The sequence below is a fragment of the Miscanthus floridulus genome, chromosome 1 (assembly GCF_019320115.1).
Source record: "Miscanthus floridulus cultivar M001 chromosome 1, ASM1932011v1, whole genome shotgun sequence".
Taxonomy (NCBI): domain Eukaryota; kingdom Viridiplantae; phylum Streptophyta; class Magnoliopsida; order Poales; family Poaceae; genus Miscanthus; species Miscanthus floridulus.
In genome coordinates, this window is record NC_089580.1 from 63817014 (window position 1) to 63834612 (window position 17599).

Consider the following 17599-nt stretch of genomic DNA (forward strand, 5'->3'; position numbering starts at 1 on the left):
GCTAATTTAGATAGATAGTGATTTAGTGATGTTTAATTAGCTAATTTAGTTAGCTAATTTAGGTAGATATTTATATAACTAATTTAGATAGATAGTTAGATAGTTAGGTAATTTAGTTATATAGGTAGTACTTGTAGTAGATGTAGTTAGATAGGTGGTTTAGATTAGATACTTATTTATTTAGGTAGAGAGTCGGAAACTTTTATATGTAAACCTGTAATAACTTGGGTGTTGTGCATACCAACTAGATGGACAACGTAGTAACCCTGTATTATGGAGGAAGTGTGGAGGAAGATGAGTTTTGGAATGTAAGTTTTGTTGGAAAGCAAAGGGTGCCAGTGATATTCGATGATCAGCCATTGTTTTGTGAGTTGTTTGGTAGGGCTCGTGATGAGCTTAAATGCAATTCAAATGAAGATGCCATCTTAGTTGAGGGGGTACTTCACCATGGCAGGTCAGGGACAATTTTGAGGTGGTTGGTCTCAATTGCATCAGAGGCTCAATGGGACAAATATGTCAAAACTGTCATGAAGAATGAGTTTCAATGTTTGGATTTGGTTGTGCGGAAGTTGTCCAATGATCCCACCCCTCATGGGTATTCACCCCCTAATGTTCATTCACCCTCTCATGGGTTGTCGCCAGCACCAGAGAATCTAATACCCTCTGAGCCTATGTTACCCAACCGTGAGGTGGATGTGGAAGATGCGGTTGTGGTGCTCGATGCTCAATCCGCCTCCAATGAGGTTGGTGTATGTCCTGGTATTCGTACAGAATGTGAGACTGATGATGTTGTAGGTGCCCCTCAGGAGATCCCTTTGACCCAAAATCATCCTAGTAAGTGATTTAGTAACACTTTTACTTTCCTTATTCTTTGTTCATTCTATTCCTTTGTCTCAGTGCTATCCATATTTGTGCTTTAAATGCAGGAGACAATCCTGATTATGATGGTTGTGCTCATGTTCCTCCATCAACCAACGTGGACCCAGGCTTTATGGCCTCTAACAGTGTAGATGCTGATATTGCGGATGATGCGGAGCCTTACGGCACAGCAAGGACCGTTGATTCTGATGATGACCGGCCAGTTACAGCTTTGAGCGAACAAGAAATGAAGCTCATCAGACGCTTGTGTCCTGATCGTGATCCACTAGTTCATGAATTCAGTGACCTTAGTCATTCTCAACATGCTTATAGAGAAGGAAGAGATGACAAGCTGCTAGAGGCTCCTGAGGCCGATGATAGCGTGGAAATTTAGAAGGGCATGGTCTTCAAGGACTTGCCCACCTTAAGAAGGTGGCTACAGGAATATTCTATGAGGCGTAAGAGACCATTCAAGGTGAGGCACTCCCATGTGGAGCGCCGTTACACGGTGGTATGTGAGATGGCAGATTGCAATTGGAGGGTCTGTGCTCGCAAACTGAAGGCCATAGGGAAATTCAAGATCACCAAAATTTTAGGTCCACACACTTGTGCCTAGACAGATCTAAAACAGAAGCATAGATAGTTGACCTCTACCCTCATTGCCAGAAAGTTATACACAACTTTGAAGGGTCAGCTCAACTTGAAGGTCAAGACAATTATGGAGATGACTAAGGAGATATTTAAGTATGACATAAAGTATGGGAAAACATGGAGGACAAAGCAACGGGCCTGGAAGATGATATATGGGGACTGGGAGGAGGGGTACGAGCATTTGCCTACAATGTTCAATGCAATGAAAGCAGCAAATCCAGACATGCATTACGTGTATATCCCGAAGCCGAATGAATGGAAGGACGGGAGGCAGATATTCTTTCGTGCATTCTGGTGCTTTCCCCAGTGCGTCGAGGCCTTCAGGCACTGTCGTCCAGTGTTATCCATTGATGGTACTTTTCTGCTTGGCAAGTACATAGGCACACTTTTGGTAGCCATTTCGTGTGACGCAGACAACACATTGGTTCCTTTGGCTTTCGCTTTGGTGGAGAGGGAGAACAAAGATAGCTAGGGATGGTTCTTGTGGCTTGTTAGGATCCATGTTGTTGGCCCTCATAGGGAGGAGGTGTCCTATCTGATAGACACCAGGGCATACTCAGTGCCGTACAGGAGCAGATTCCGGGGTATGCACCTTTGCACCACCGTTGGTGCACTCGACATCTTACAGAGAATTTACTTCGGAAGGATAGTACGAAGGACAACTTTCCTCTATTCGAGGAGGTTGCTCGCATGCTTGAGGTGCCATTCTTCGAGGAGAAGTTGGAGCAGCTAAAAATGGCAATAAATGCAGAAGGTAGGTAGTGGCTAAGAGGATTGATGAGAGAACCTGAGAAATGGACAATAGCCTACGACGATGGTGGATGGAGGTACGAGTTTCAGACTAGCAACATAGCGGAGTCATTTAAGAGTGTACTCAAGGGTATACATGCCATGGCCGTCAATGCCATTGTATCATTCACCTTTTATAGGCAAGTTGCATGGTTTAACGAGAGACATGCTCAAGCAATGGCACTACAGAGTAATAATCAGAAATGGTCACCTAAACCTAAGAAGCATCTCGACAAGACAAAGGAAAGGGCTGCCACACATGACGTCGATTGCTTTGACCACTGCACCGGCAAGTACTAGGTCACAGAAAGGGGTGGTACAACGTACAATGGTGAGGTCCGGCCATCAAGGAGTTATATTGTGGTACTTAGTAATTTCTCATGCCGATGTGGAAAAACCAGGCAATACCACTTCCCTTGTTCTCATTATGTTGCAGCATCTCAGCATCGCAACTTTGCCTACGAGACCCAGATACCGTTGGAGTTCACTGTTGACAGCATTGTATAGACTTGGTCTCCCTGTTTCGAGCCTTTCCTGGACGAGGGTCAGTGGCCACTTTACACTGGGCCGAAATACATTGCGGATCTAGGTACCCATTGGGACAAATGTGGAACCCGGAAGACGATGAGGCACAAGATGGTCATGGACCAGGTTTCCGGTAGAACAAGGCGAGAGAGAGCAACCCCCTTTCTTACTGACCCCGAGCAGAACCAATGTGGCAAATGTGGTAGACTTGGGCATAATTCACGTACATGCCATTGGCCGCTTAGTCAGATGAAAATAACTAATGTTTCACATGCATATTTACTAGTACCAAAAAGTTATTTGTTTGTTCATATAAAATTAATCGGTACTTTCTCATTATATTTTGTAGGATGGAGCCGTTCCACCTGCTGGTGCCATACTACGAGGAGAGCCACCGAGGATGACTCACCGCGGAGAGAGAGGTAACGACTTTACTTCTGCATGTTATTTTTCCTCTGCACATGTACTTGTGTTCACGAATTAATCTAATAATTTCTATTCTTTGTAGGAATTGTACCCTCTTCGTCCTCGAACCCACGATAAGTTCGAGGACATGCGGTACGACGACAGGTACACTCCTCTCCTTGAGAGGGCTGGACTTCACGTTGTATCGTTCCAGGTTCGCCATGGGTTGCCTGCCTTCAACCCCGCGGCGATCTCAGCTCTAGTCGACGGGTACCAAAATTATGAACAGATTCACTTCCATTTATATTTTTGGTTCTCGATGTGCATATAACCGTAGTACTTCTTTCTTGTTTTGTAAATGGAGGCCGGAGACTCACAACTTCCACCTACCTTGCGGTGAGATGACCGTTACTCTTCAGGACACGCATAAGTTCCTGGGTGTCAGTATAAGTGGCCGCCCAGTTATCGGCCACTGCACTACTGCTGGTTGGAGAGGTAGAGTGGAAGTCTTCCTTGGAAGAGAGCTTCCTCCAGAGACACCGGGTGCCCGCTCCTCTGGAGTACTCATTAGTTGGCTGAGGCAGAGCTTTCATTTTTAATTTCTGTTACCATGCTATGAAAAGGCAGGTGCTTGTTAACGGCCACACTTTCTCTCTGGCCTTTTTGACTTTGCTGGGTGTTCATCGACGGCTTGTTGGGCCTGTACTTGTCAATGAGCCTGCAAATCATTTAGATATACATGGGAAAGCAAAGTTCTGCAAATCATTTAGGACTGAGAAGCGGATTATGTGGCTGATTTTGTAAGCTGCTATTTTTCTGAAATTTCAGTCATTGTCAAAGGACACCAGTTACTATTGTTATCTGAAAACTAGTGTATATGTTCTCTAAAAACTAGTGTATCTGTTTGATTCTGGAAATGACAGTGTGAAATGTTACCTAATAGTATGAGTCTGAATGTGAAATGGCATTTTTGCTTGTTTTCTACTAGTGAACTGAATGATGACAAGTGGTACCTGTACTTGTGCATTTCACTTGGTTTCTGTTTCGGCATTGCACTAATTTTCTGAAAACTATGAACTACTAAGCATGTTAGTGTCATCCTGCTATGAACTATGATGCTAGCTGCTGTGATGCTACTGCTGTGATCCTTTGAAAAAAAAATACCTGAATATTTACTGGATGCTGCTGCTGCAGCTTGTCTGAAAATTTGGACTGAATACTTGTGAATATTTGTGACTTCACTCACTGCTGTAGTTGATCTCACCATGTTGGTGATTTCAATTGGTGGGGAATGTGTTTTTGGAGATTTCAGTTCTGAAAATATCACTGTTATGTATGTTCAGACCTGCAGATCACTTTTATCCATATGTTCAGACTTGCCGATCACTGTTATTTGTTCCATATCCAAAAGTGTTAGCTTTGTTTTCATCAGTTTTTTGGTCGCTCCTTTTTCTTCTGTTCGTTCTTGCTTCTTCTCTGTTAGTGTGTTCATGACTGTATCGAGCAGGAGCAGCTGTCCAGCAGCCCAGGGGCAGCACTACCAAACGCTAAGTGCTCAGGCACCAAGCGAGCTCACTTGAGCGGTTCTTGCTGTGGGTGCTCGTGGCTGGCAGCTAGCCTCGCTCCCTCCTGTTCTGCCTTTGCTTGACATCGTGGTGCACCAGGTCTTGATTCAGGGCACCGGAATTGTCTCCGGTCACCACCAGCAAGCAGGGAGCACTCACCAGTGGCCGAGCGTTCAGCAGCAGGCCTCAGGCGTTGAGCATCTCGTCCATCCCGCTCAGCCAAGTGTTGTTCGCCCCTGCCCGGAGCCGCTCGCCTGCTATCGCTCGATTTGCCTCTGCTCGTTTCAGTTCTACATCTGCGCGTTCTTCAGGCCGCGGACAGTCCGCCCCTGTTGGCCCAGACAGTCCGCACTCCCTGTTTCGACCGAGTCCAGAACAGTTTCTTCTCAGTCCTTTTTCGAGATTTGCACGGCAGACTGACCGGGGCTGCACATCTTCCATGATTCTTGCTATTTGTATTAGTTTGGTGATGACTATATCATTTATCTTAGTAATTCGCTTTTGCATGTGTTATTTCATTTCCGTTAATTGGCAAACTTATAGAAGATGTGCAGCACTCAGCTTTATGCCACACCGGCTGCCTCGGTGGGTTGTTCTAGGCAGCACAAATATTAGTGCAGTAGTATTGTAGGAGGTAATACTAGGCTATTGTAGTAAGTACCAGGAGTCCCAAGTTGTCATTTCAGTTATCGAATTCAGTTTGCATTTTGAACTAGTAATTTCAATATCAAAATTTTAGTAAGATTCTAATTTCAGATTTTAAGTGCATTAATATTTGTTTTTTTGCAGGGCAACACGCTGAAGGAATCTGTGATTGAGATCGAACGGTTTCCAAAGACAGACGTGGACGAGCACACACTAAACAACTTTTTTGGAGTAAGTCGACACTAGCCCTCTTGTTGTTTTATACTTAAGTAAGTTGTTTGAGCTAGTGGTTTTCTACTTAATATCTTTGCATGACAAAGGCTAGCACGTAGGCTGCGGCGTGCTACAGCTCGTTGTGGTTGTGGTACTAGCGCGGCGATGGACGTACATGGGCCACACGCACGACAATGGGAAGCACCTGTAGGCCTCGGTACTTCTTGTCACGGAGGTACTAGCACTGCGACCGTGGACACTTTTCAAGGCCACGGAGATGAGGACGACAAGGAAGACGACGAGGAGGCCAAGGAGCGTGGTTATGATGAGCTTGACGAGTCTCAGCTCCAGGACGCTCCTTCGACTCAGCCTACGCAGGTTGCAGGAACGAGACGACGTCGTTCGCCTTGCACGTACACTCCAGGCACTGACGCCCTTGGCCACATGGGTAAGGGTAAGACTAGGAGGCAGTGACGATGACTTGTGTGGAGATTCGATGCCACAAACTATTTGGGTTGCATGGACTTTGCTTATTTTGCATGTGTGGAGATTTAGAAAGTATGTAGTTACTTTCCTATAACTATTTGGGACTATATGGACATTGTGGACTATTTAGACTATGCAGGATATGTTATGTTGATTGTGATGTTCGATGTGGTTGTATTGTGCTCTTTGGACGATTAAATGTTTGGATTATATAATGATGTCTCTGTTTATAACCATGAATGCTCCTAAAACAAGGGACACTTTTGTGTTTTTTCCTTGAATCATTAATTATACTACACGGTTAAAAAGGCACAAATGTAGTACACATATTAAATTTAAATTCATTAGAACATGTATAGTCCAATCGTATTGTACAGATGCTTTGCAGATGAATCTAGACTTTTCAGTAATAGTGAACGAATCTAGACTTTTCAGACAATAGTACACCTATAGGAATGACGGTTTGCTCAAGATAGGAAGGCATGCAAGGAAGCACAACTCCACTCCATCTCTATCATCCGTCTTATTACTGTTTGATCCAAGGGCTGAGGTGAAGAGGCACACGGATCGCTGACATGGCACATTGAGAGGCCTCCATTCCTTCTCTCAACCTATAAATAACCCATCACTCCCTCTCATTCACACACACAACAAGGAAGAAGAGCACTCCTCAGCATTTTCTTTTGTTGCAATACCAATGTCTGGAGGGTCGTCCAGAGGAAGAGAAAATGGGAAGGGAACTATCATTAGGTGAGAGGGTCCTCTTGGTCCCGATTTCTTTGAGGAAGCTCTTTATGAGAGGTTCTCGGTTGAGAGCAAAAGTGATTTCACCAAAAAGACACCACTGAAAGGATACGATGAACGGAAAGAAGAGTGGCCAAATGCATGCATGGTGAGGACTGCCTAGTGCAGATGTTCACCGAGGGAATAGATGGAGGTCGTCGTTTCTTCAAATGCCCATAAGCATGGATAATTGTTATTACTATTTGTTTCTTCAATATGTTCCTCTTCTATACAACTTACATGACATATTATTGCAGTCTTCCTTGGCCAAAGAAAACTATGGGTTCACTAGGTGGGTCAATCCTTGACCTATTTATCCGCATGCGGAGTACATCTACTACCTACAGGACCGTATCTTCGATCTAGAAAGGGAAGTTAGCAGTGGTTACAAGGACGATGAACAGGAAGATGACAACAATGGTGCCAATTCACAGGAGGCACTCTGCAATGATCCATATTGCACCTGCCCTAATCACAGGAACAAGGGTCCTCCGCCGCCACCTCCACTGCCACCACCACCAACAATGGGAGGATACTTTGGAGAAGGTGCAACACAATCTGCTATGTGGCCACACTACTAGGACAAACCAATCTTTTTAACAGGCCACAACCATGTGTTTGTTTTTTTGCTTTAATCATCTAAGGTATGTTAGGGTTAGTCAAAGGAAATATGTACCCTTATTTGGCACATGTTCTCATATGCCATTTTATGTGCTTGTTGTTTGCTTCAATTAACTTAGGCATGTTAGGTTTAATCTAGGGCCTCTGTACCCTAGTTTGGTACATGTTATCACATGCCATTTCATGTGTTGTGTGTGTTGAATTAGGTAATCCACTACTTCGTTACATTTTATTTGCACTACGTAAGCTCGTTTCACTACCTATGCAATATAAAACTCAATATTATGACAACAAATAATGAAACCAACAACACTATAAAAGGTCCAATAATAGAGCATATTAATCAACATAACAACATTTGAAGTACATGACGACAAACTAAAAGTGCATTACATGACAACACAATGCAAAGTCCAAGATTAGACAACATTGTTCGTGAATATACCATAGAACTAGAAAGTTATGAAGACTACTGAGTGCAACGAGGTCACTTTCTCTTCCTCTGGGCATCAGGATTCTCCTCCATCGCTGCCTTCGCTTGCTGTGCACGCTCAAGCTTCCTTTCCCTCTCCTTCTTGTGCGAAGCAGCACGCCTTCTTTCCTTCTTTTCCTTGTGCTCCTTTTCTAGAGTCTCCTCTCTGCGTCTCTTCTCCATCATCTCTTTGTCCTCTGCCTCCCACCGTAACAGTTCTGAATCCACTCCTTGTCTTCCAGCTTGATCGCAGTGTCGATCCACTGCTCAAAATGACAGAGAGGTGGAGGGGTCTGCAACAAATGCAATTGTTACAAAACAAATAAATCATGCAAGACTTCATTTGACACAAAATAAATATTAAACAACATCAATTTCTCATCATCTTGTTAATGCGGCGCTGACGAAGTGTAGGCTCAAACGTAAAATTGGCACACATCCAATACCTCTGCCTATACGTGTCTGAAAGGATCAAGATGCCCAAGAGGGGGGGGGGTGAATTGGGCTAATTCTAAATTCTCTTGCAATAATCAAATCCTACGGATAGCCCAATTAACCCCTTGTGCCTAGAAAAGTGTTTATATCAAACTAATGCACAACAACCTCGCAACCTAAGTTCCAAACTTACTCTAGCAAGCAATCTTATGGATGTAAAAACAAGTATTGAATTGCTCAAAGTAAGTGCTCAAAGTAAATAGAGAGAGAAAGGAACGCGGCGATGTTTTGCCGAGGTATCGAAGAGTCGCCACTCCCCAATAGTCCTCGTTGGAGCACCCGTGCAAGGGTGTAGCTCCCCCTTGATCCGCGCAAGGATCAAGTGCTCTCTACGGGTTGATTCTTCGACACTCCGTCGCAGCGAATCACCCAAAGCCGCTCACAACTTGAGTTGGGTCACCCACAAGCTCCGCCGGGTGAACACCAAACTCCCAATCACCACCAAGCCGTCTAGGTGATGGCGATCACCAAGAGTAACAAGCACGAACTCTCACTTGACCACGCGAAGCCTAATGAGAAGATGGATGCACACTTTGCTACTCTGGATTTGCTAGTGAGGCTACTCTCTTGGATTCTCAAATCACAAACACCTCACTAGGACCTTGCTCTTCTTGGCACTCACTAACGTGTTTCTCAGCTGTTGGAATGAGCAAAAGATGCTCCACTCACGAGTGGAGCTTCTATTTATAAGCCAGCCTAAAAAACAAACCATTATGAGCCTCTGCGGGATGACCGGACGCTCCGGTCGTGATGATCGGACGCTCCGGTCAGTTCAACCCGTGAACCAGTTTTCAAGTGATGACCGGACGCTGTCAGGGTCCGGTCAGTACTGACCGGACGCGTCCGGTCGCTCTTGGATGCTTACTGTAAACGACCGGACGCTGGATACTCAGGGTCCGGTCACACTAACCGGACGCGTCTGGTCACTCTTTCCCAAGTCTGGACCCTTACTGGAGTCGATCGGACGCTGGCCCTCAGCGTCCGGTCACATGACCTCCCAGCGCCCGGTCACACCAGACTTGATCCCCTTGGTCAAATGAACTGACCGGACCCTGCGGCCAGCGTCCGGTCGCACCAGAGCTAGCGTCCGGTCAGTGTTTGACCCTCCATTCACTTCCAACTTCCGAACATATGTGAATGAAGTTTACTCCAAAAGATCTTAGGCATTCATAGGAGCTACCTAGAGCTAGTTTTAACAAGTGTGCCCGTTCATACCCCCCTTCATAGTACGGCCAAAGGAAAAACAAAGTCCTAAACTACTCTAAGTGTCTCTCCAACTCCAATTGACACTTAGAACTAGTTATCCTTAACCTTGTCGTCCATCCTTTGAAAACCGAAACGATTTCCATCGTAGGGGCATGACAACCTCGATTGCCCAATCGATCTCCATTACCATGACCTAACTTAATTGTCTCTACAAAACACACGTTAGTCATAGTAATCTTGTATTGACATTAATCACTAAAATCCAATTAGGGGCCTAGATGCTTTCAATCTCCCCCTTTTTGGTGATTGATGACAATACCACCTCGAGTATGTTATGGAGTGAGGTTTTTGACGGGCTTGGTTCATATAAGCTTTTGTCAATAAGAACAAAAGAGTTAGTCACGCTTATATGACCCAAGCCAACACAATGTACTCAAAGAATATGAATTAAGCATGAGTACTAATAACAAAGCTCATTTGCTTCGAAGTATAAACACGGAAGCAAAAGCAAATGAGCATTCCACAAGTGATATGACATATAGATAAAGCAAAGTAGAAATCACACATGTCAAATATCACAATCACATAGATAGCACTATCACATATATATAATAGTATGCATGAAAGTAAACACACGAATGCATAAGTAATAGTGTATCACACAAATAAAACTCCAAATGCAAATGTATATAATAAGCTAATACTAGATAACTAGCTCCCCCTAAAACTCGCTCCCCCTAAGTCTACATACTCAAACCCTCTCCCCCTTTGGCGTCAAACACCAAAACCTAGGGGTCGAACGGCGGGGCTGCAGCGGACGAGTCGGGCGCTGAAGTACATGGAGCAAGATGGAACTAGGCACCATCATCATCTGACCCTGAGCTCTGAACTGACTGACCCTCTGAAGCAGGAAGTGTCGCTGAAGCAGTCTGGGTCTGAGCTGGTGCTGCCTGTGAAGCTGCAAGTATGTCTGTCGTAGGATCTGACGAGGCGATAGACGAGGGGAGCCTCTAAGTAGTCATGATAGCTGGAGCTGCTGTAGACGGACTGGCAGTATGCATGTGAGGCGGAGTAGGCATGCCGGTCAACTCACTGAATGATGCTCCAAGACTCCTGGAGACTGACGACTCAGGCACGAATAGTGAGGAAGTCTGCTCTAGTGAGAAACTCGTGTGATAAGGAGTGAACTGCGGGGCTACACCAGGTGAGGCTAACCACTAGGACACCTGTACTGGAGGTGAAGAAAACTGAGCTGGAGGCTGTCCCTGACTCTGAAGCCCGAAGGGCTATACTGCTGGAGTCGTCGAAGTGGTAGGAGGCTGTGCAAGCTGGGGCGAAGTCTGTGGCAGTGGGATCCCAATGGCTGTCACTACATGCTGCATGAATCCCATGAGCTGCTGCTGCATAAGTAACTGCTGGTGCTGAAGGAGCTGCTGCTGCCGCTGAAACTCGTCCTGACGAGCCTGAAACTGTGTGAAGTTTGTAGCTGCCTCCTGTGCCTATCGTGTCTGATCCTGCTGCATCCGCTCAAGAATAGCAATGAGAGCGGGGTCTGTCTATGGAGCAGGTGGAGCAGAACTGGAGCTACCTGCCTCTGCATTGTGTCTGCGTGGAGGCATCTGAGGTATAGGCTGGTAGTTTTTGTCAGAGCTGTCACTATACTCGCTCACCTCCTGATGTGCCTCTAACTCCTCCTCAGTGGCTGCAATCCCTCTGATGATCTCATCCTGCTGAGCTGCAGACTCTGGCACGTCAGGACGATGGCTAGGCTGACTGGGTGCCTGAGGAGTGGCGTGTCTGATCCTCTATGACAGGTTGTAAGCTGGGAACTCTGTAGTGGCACCTGTATACTCATCCATCATGCCAGGGGGCTTATCAATCACAACTCTGCGGATGAGGAACGTGATCCAGTGAGCATAGGGAAGCTGCCTGCGACCCTTGAATCCCTCAGCTATAGTATCCTCCATCTCTGAAAGAAGGAGGTCCCAGATGTCAAACACTGTCATCTGCATGATGGCATTGAGAAGCCAGAGCTGTAAGCGAGTCAGGCCCTCCCTGTATCCCAACCTAGGAAGCAGTGTCCTCCTGATGATAGCCTCTAGTATCCTCGCTGTGGGAGTCAAGTCACTGGGGTTCCTGCTTGACCCCTCACCAAAAGGCTCCTTGAAGCAATGCCGCACTAAATCTGTAGGGGGCACCTGCCCTCCATGAGGACGCCTGGGAGGCACCTGATGTCCATAGCAAACCTCATGCATCTTTATAGGCTGCTCCTATAGTCTCAGTATCTCTCTGGCCCTGCTACTCGTCACTCTATAGTCTTTGCCGTTGAAAGCAAAGTGAATGAATCTGTGATGTGGATCGATGAAGAGTGAGGCATAAAACTGACGGACCCAAGAAGGTACATATATTCTTGTCCGTCCAATCAGATCCGACAGTCCTGGCAAATATGACAAGTATTGCCGAATGCCCTCTCCGGCTGCTGCCACAATGGACTCTATCTGACATACCCTTTGTGATCTGAACACTGCCCCACTGTTAAGATATGCATTATAGAAATCCTCCTGCAGTGGCGTGTAGAACCCCTCAGCTGCTCTCTCATCCCTCCTCGGAGGAAACCAAACCTCAAACTCAACAAACCGCAGCTGCTGAACTTGCCTGGCTGTAGCGGCCCTCAAGTCGAGGTGAACCACTGGAGGCGGACCCTGTGGTCTGGGCGGAGGGCGTGAACCCCTGCGCTGTGTAACTGGCTTCGGTGGAACTGCAGCACTAGTACGACTCGAGCGGCGTAGCTGAGGTGCCGGCTCGGTCTCCTGACTTTCCTGAGTCTCCTGGGCTGGCTGAGGCTCTGCTGGTGGGGGCTGCTGCTGTGCTGACGGACCCTCCTCAAAGGCAACCCGTCGTCCTGCAAGCGTGGCAGTCCCGGCTGGACTACCATGACGACGCTCAACCTCCTCAATTGCAGCTCTGACTGCGGGTGAAACTGACTGATCTGCAATGACAACTCCGCTGCGGGTACCACCTCTCTCGGCACGCTCTGCGGCCTCTGCAACAGCTGCTGCTCTCGCTGTCTCTGCGTCGGGGTACTTCCGCTTCTTGGATGTTACCTGCTTGGTTGACTTGCCTTTAGATCCGGCTGGCTGGCGAGGCGGGGGCCTCCTATCATCATCACCTGGGCCACCACCAACATTCTTGGTGCGAGCCATCTGAACTGACAAGATGGTGAACTGCCGCTGATGAAGATCAACTGTCAAACTGCCGCTTTTGAGGCTTGGCCTCGATCCTTACTCGCGAGCTTGGCTCCGAGTTAACTGCCAACTGCCAGACGAAACACAACGGAACCGACTCACTGCACGAAAGAATAGATGGATATACAAATAAATACCATATATCTAATAGATGCGAAATCCTAATAGAGAAAGCAATGTAGATGCGAAATTGAATCGAATGGCTTTCTACCTGACGATCAGCGAACCGAGAAGAGATAAGATGTCACGCGGGGGATCCTCGGAACCGGGCTAGGGTTAGGGTAAAAGTCCTGAATGTAATGGAGAATCAGAGACTGCAAATCGATCTAGGTCACCATTAGGATCAAGATTGAGAGAAAAAGAAAGAAATTTCCTTACCAAACAAGGAGATAGTAGGGCTGGGGCACACAAATTGATGACCAACAGATCGGCGCAAGAGGCAACGGCGAAGCGGCGAGCTAGGGCGCGAGGTGGCCGACGTGGTGTTGAGCAGGCGCAGTGGCACGCGGGCGCGCAAAGCCTGGGGCGCGTAGCGCGGCTGCGGGCTTGGCTGGAGCGCTGGCGGCGAGTGGCTCGGCTATGGGCTTGGCTGGAGCACGACGGTGCGGCGAGGCGAAGGCACGACGGCGCGGGCGCAAGCTTGGGCACGAGGAGGCGGCGGCGCGACAGTGCGGCGGCTCGGGCTGCGGCGGCGACGGTTAGGTCAGGGAAGAAAAACTCAAAGGCCCGTATAAATAATCCCCCTAACTTGTGACAGAAAAGGAAACGGGAAAAGAGTCCTTAAGACGCGCGAGATCCACTGACCGGACGCTCCGGTGGTAGCAACCGGATGCTACCACCCAGCGTCCGGTCGATTCCAGAGAGGTCCAAATCCTCTGGAATCGGGACCGGACACGTCCGGTGGTCCATGACCGGACGCAGGCAGGGTCCGGTCAGTACAATTTGATCTTCCTCCGATCGACCGGACGCTAAACCCTTTCTGATTGGACGCACAGACGCAGCGTCCGGTCACTCCTTCAACAGCAGTTCACCTCCTGTGAACTGACCGGACGCTGAACAGCAGCGTCCGGTGCAGCGTCCGGTGCACCTTTTCCAGCAAATCTTCAAACTTCCTTCGCGCTGCCTGTTCCCAATCAAGTCCCAACTTGAATAAGATCCAAATAAACACCAATTGGGACTGATGTGAGTGACCTCTCTCAAACCCTCATATTTTTCAAAATATTTTGCCTTAGGCTATAATTCTTTTTAAGAAAATAGGCAACAAGAAGGCAAATGGAACAAAACGACAAAACAAAATTCATGCATATGTAATACTTGTAAGTAAATCTAGTTGCTTGTCAAGTTTGATCCAAGGTTAAGCTTCTTCACACGCTTTTCGGCGGTTATCTTAACCATGTTAGACAAGCCCTATATGCATTTCCACAAATTAAACATGTTGTAAATTACAATGAATGCAAGGGACAACACAAGCTCAATTTTTTGTGAAGTTACTAAAATCAAGTACATTGAGCTCGTTCCGCAATCTACAAAATGTAGGCTCATCTAGCGGTTTAGTGAAGATATCCGCTAATTGATCTTCGGATCTTACACCTTCTAGTGATATATCATTTTTAGCTACATGATCTCTTAGAAAGTGATGGCGGATATCTATATGCTTGGTGCGAGAGTGTTGAACCGGATTATTTGCAAGTTTTACCGCACTTTCATTGTCGCACAAAAGAGGTACTTTCTCTAGAACTACTCCATAGTCTAGTAAAGTTTGTTTCATGTATAATATTTGTGCACAACAAGCACCCGCGGCAATGTATTCCGCTTCGGCGGTGGACAAAGCCACACTATTTTGTTTCTTGGAGGACCAAGACACAAGTGATCTACCAAGCAAATGGCACCCTCTGGATGTGCTCTTTCTATCAACTTTGCATCCGGCGTAATCCGAATCTGAATAGCCAATTAATTCAAATAAAGCTCCTTTGGGATACCAAAGGCCAATGCTTGGCGTGTGCTTAAGATACCTAAGGATTCTTTTTATGGCAATTAAATGTGTTTTCTTAGGACTAGCTTGAAACCTAGCACACATACACATACTAAACATGATGTCGGGCCTAGATGCGGTTAAATATAACAAGCCACCAATCATAGAACGGTATAGAGTTTGATCAACCGAGTTACCTCCCTCATCTAGGTCGAGATGTCCATTGGTAGGCATTGGGGTCTTAATTGGCTTACATTCATCCATCTTGAATCTCTTGAGAAGATCTTTTGTGTATTTCTCTTGAGAGATTGTTGACACCGTTTTTTGCACGTGTCAAAATAATCGGAGTGGACTAATCGGCAAGGGGAAAGTTATTGAATACTTTGATAGCTGAAGAAAGCCAGTTTGAGAAGATGGTTGCCGATAGCTGGTGATGGTCGATGGAAAGGTTGATTTGGACTCGGGCGTTGCCGATGAGGTTGGAGGTATTATTGTCGATGCCGATGAAGGGAGGCTTGAGGACTACTGCCGATGAAACATGGAGTATGCCGATGAAGGGAGGCTTAAAGACTACTGCCGATGAAACAGGGAGTATGCCGATGAAGGAAGACTTGAAGACTACTGCCGATGAAATAGGGAGTATGCCGATGGAAAAGAGGACGGTGAGGTTTCCATCGTAATTGAGGCGGACAGGGAAATAGATAGGAGTTGATTTCCTTTTCTATATTTGTTAGGGTATGATTCATGTAAGAGTCACGTGTTCCTTAGATATGGGATTGGTGTCCTAGTTGTGTTTGGTTGTGTCTCTTTAGATCAGGGTATAAATATGGAGTAAGGGGCAATGTAATAGAGAATAACATCAATCAATATCAAAACTAATTTTTACTCCTATTCGCATCTACTTACTTTTCGGCGACTTCGTCAATTTGCATATTTTTTCCTTTTTTTTACGAGTTCTCATTGATTCGGCGAGCTGCATCGTTTCAGTGCGACCTTTGGCGATTCTTGAGTTCCGCGTGAGCACCTCTTGGCCGTGACTTCCGGGCGCATCGCTGTTGTCAGGACCAAAGTGTTCGTACCTTCATCCTTGTCGATTAGCAGGTCAAATCGACTGGCACGCTTTGGATATCGATTCGGGTATTAGCCCTTTGTGTTTGTAGATCCACTTTTGCATCAACACATCTTTTGGCACGCCTGGTGGGACAGATCAATCAATATGTTCAACTCCGAGATCGATTCAGGGAACATTATCGCAGTATCAGAAGAAGATCTCAAGGAAGAACAGAGGCAGGCTATGGAAAAGGCTGTAGAAGAATACAAGCAGCTTTGTCTGAGATCGTTTAGCTTGAACAAGAGTGGACAAGTCATCCAGAAGCAAGATTTGCCGTTGCCTCGGCAGGTTACCTTTGACTCCAATCCTGGTAAACTTCAAGAGATGGTTAATTCTGCAGTAAATCATGCTTTGATTAATCATTCCAATGTGATGTCCAATACTGTTCATAATGCTGTGGTTCGAACTCTCAAAGAAGGACAAGCGGCGCCACATTACGTTGGGCCTGCCTATCATCAACCAGAGCCGGCATCTGTCAAAACTCCATCGGCTCCTTCGGCCGTTGTGGGTACAGAAGTTACTTCCCCTCCAGTATTGGCAGGCTCACCTAATATTCAATCTACACCGATACAATCAGATCAGGTACTACCAGGAGGGCGAGTTCAGCTTAATACAGATCTATCGGCATCAGCTATGTCAGGCCCTGTATCTCAGAATAGCCAGATTCCTACTAATTGGTGGGGATATGGCATGCCTCCAGAGTCATCTGCTTTCAATCCTAGATTACCTCCAGTGATTGATGCAGTAGGAAGAGCGCCTATACCATCGGACGTTTCGCCGATGGTTCAAGTGCCTCAATATGCCGCAACTACTTCTGTGCAACCAACTCCAGGGGGTTTCCAGATGCCTATGGTTCAAACATTCAATTCAAGTCCATCGGCGAGCTTACTGTCGATGCAGCAGAAAGCCCCTGCTATGAGTCAAACTGGGGTTCAGTTCATGCCTCAAACCAGTTATAATTATCCAACAATATCAGCAAATTACCAGCCATCGGTAAGTTTTGTACCGATGAGTTCTAATAATGATTGGTCAGGACAGTTACCTGTTCAATATACAGTTCAGCGAAATCAGCAGGTTGCAGGGATTCAACAAGGTCATATGCAAGCTGGTTTCCAGAATCAAGCATCGGCAGCCCAGCCGATGAATCCTTTCCAACAGGCTAATGGGCCACAAGTAACGGCAAATATGCCGATTGCTGGAGATCGTGGGCTACAAAGATATGTGGAGGGATGTCAGCAGGCACCTCCTGTAGAAATTCAACCAGTTCGTCAGCAGGAGGCTGATGCTTTTTGGGCCGATAAGATAGCAGAAATTATGAAGGATCAATTTGGGATAAAGCCCAAGGTCAATACTTATTCTTATCGGACTCCATACCCTCCTGCATACGATTTAATTCCTCTCCCAAATCGGTACAAGGTACCGGATTTCACTAAATTCTCTGGGCAAGATGATACATCAACAATGGAACATGTCAATCGCTTCATTATTCAATGTGGAGAGGCAGCTAACAGAGATGAATTAAGAGTTCGATTATTTTCATCATCTTTGTCTGGATCA

The 17599-nt window shown here is 46.4% G+C and overlaps 1 pseudogene; it reads left to right on the top strand.

Moving 5' to 3' along the window:
- Positions 1–248: 248 nt before the first annotated feature.
- LOC136457941 (uncharacterized) lies at positions 249–5684 on the top strand (annotated as a pseudogene).
- The last annotated feature ends 11915 nt before the right edge of the window (positions 5685–17599 follow it).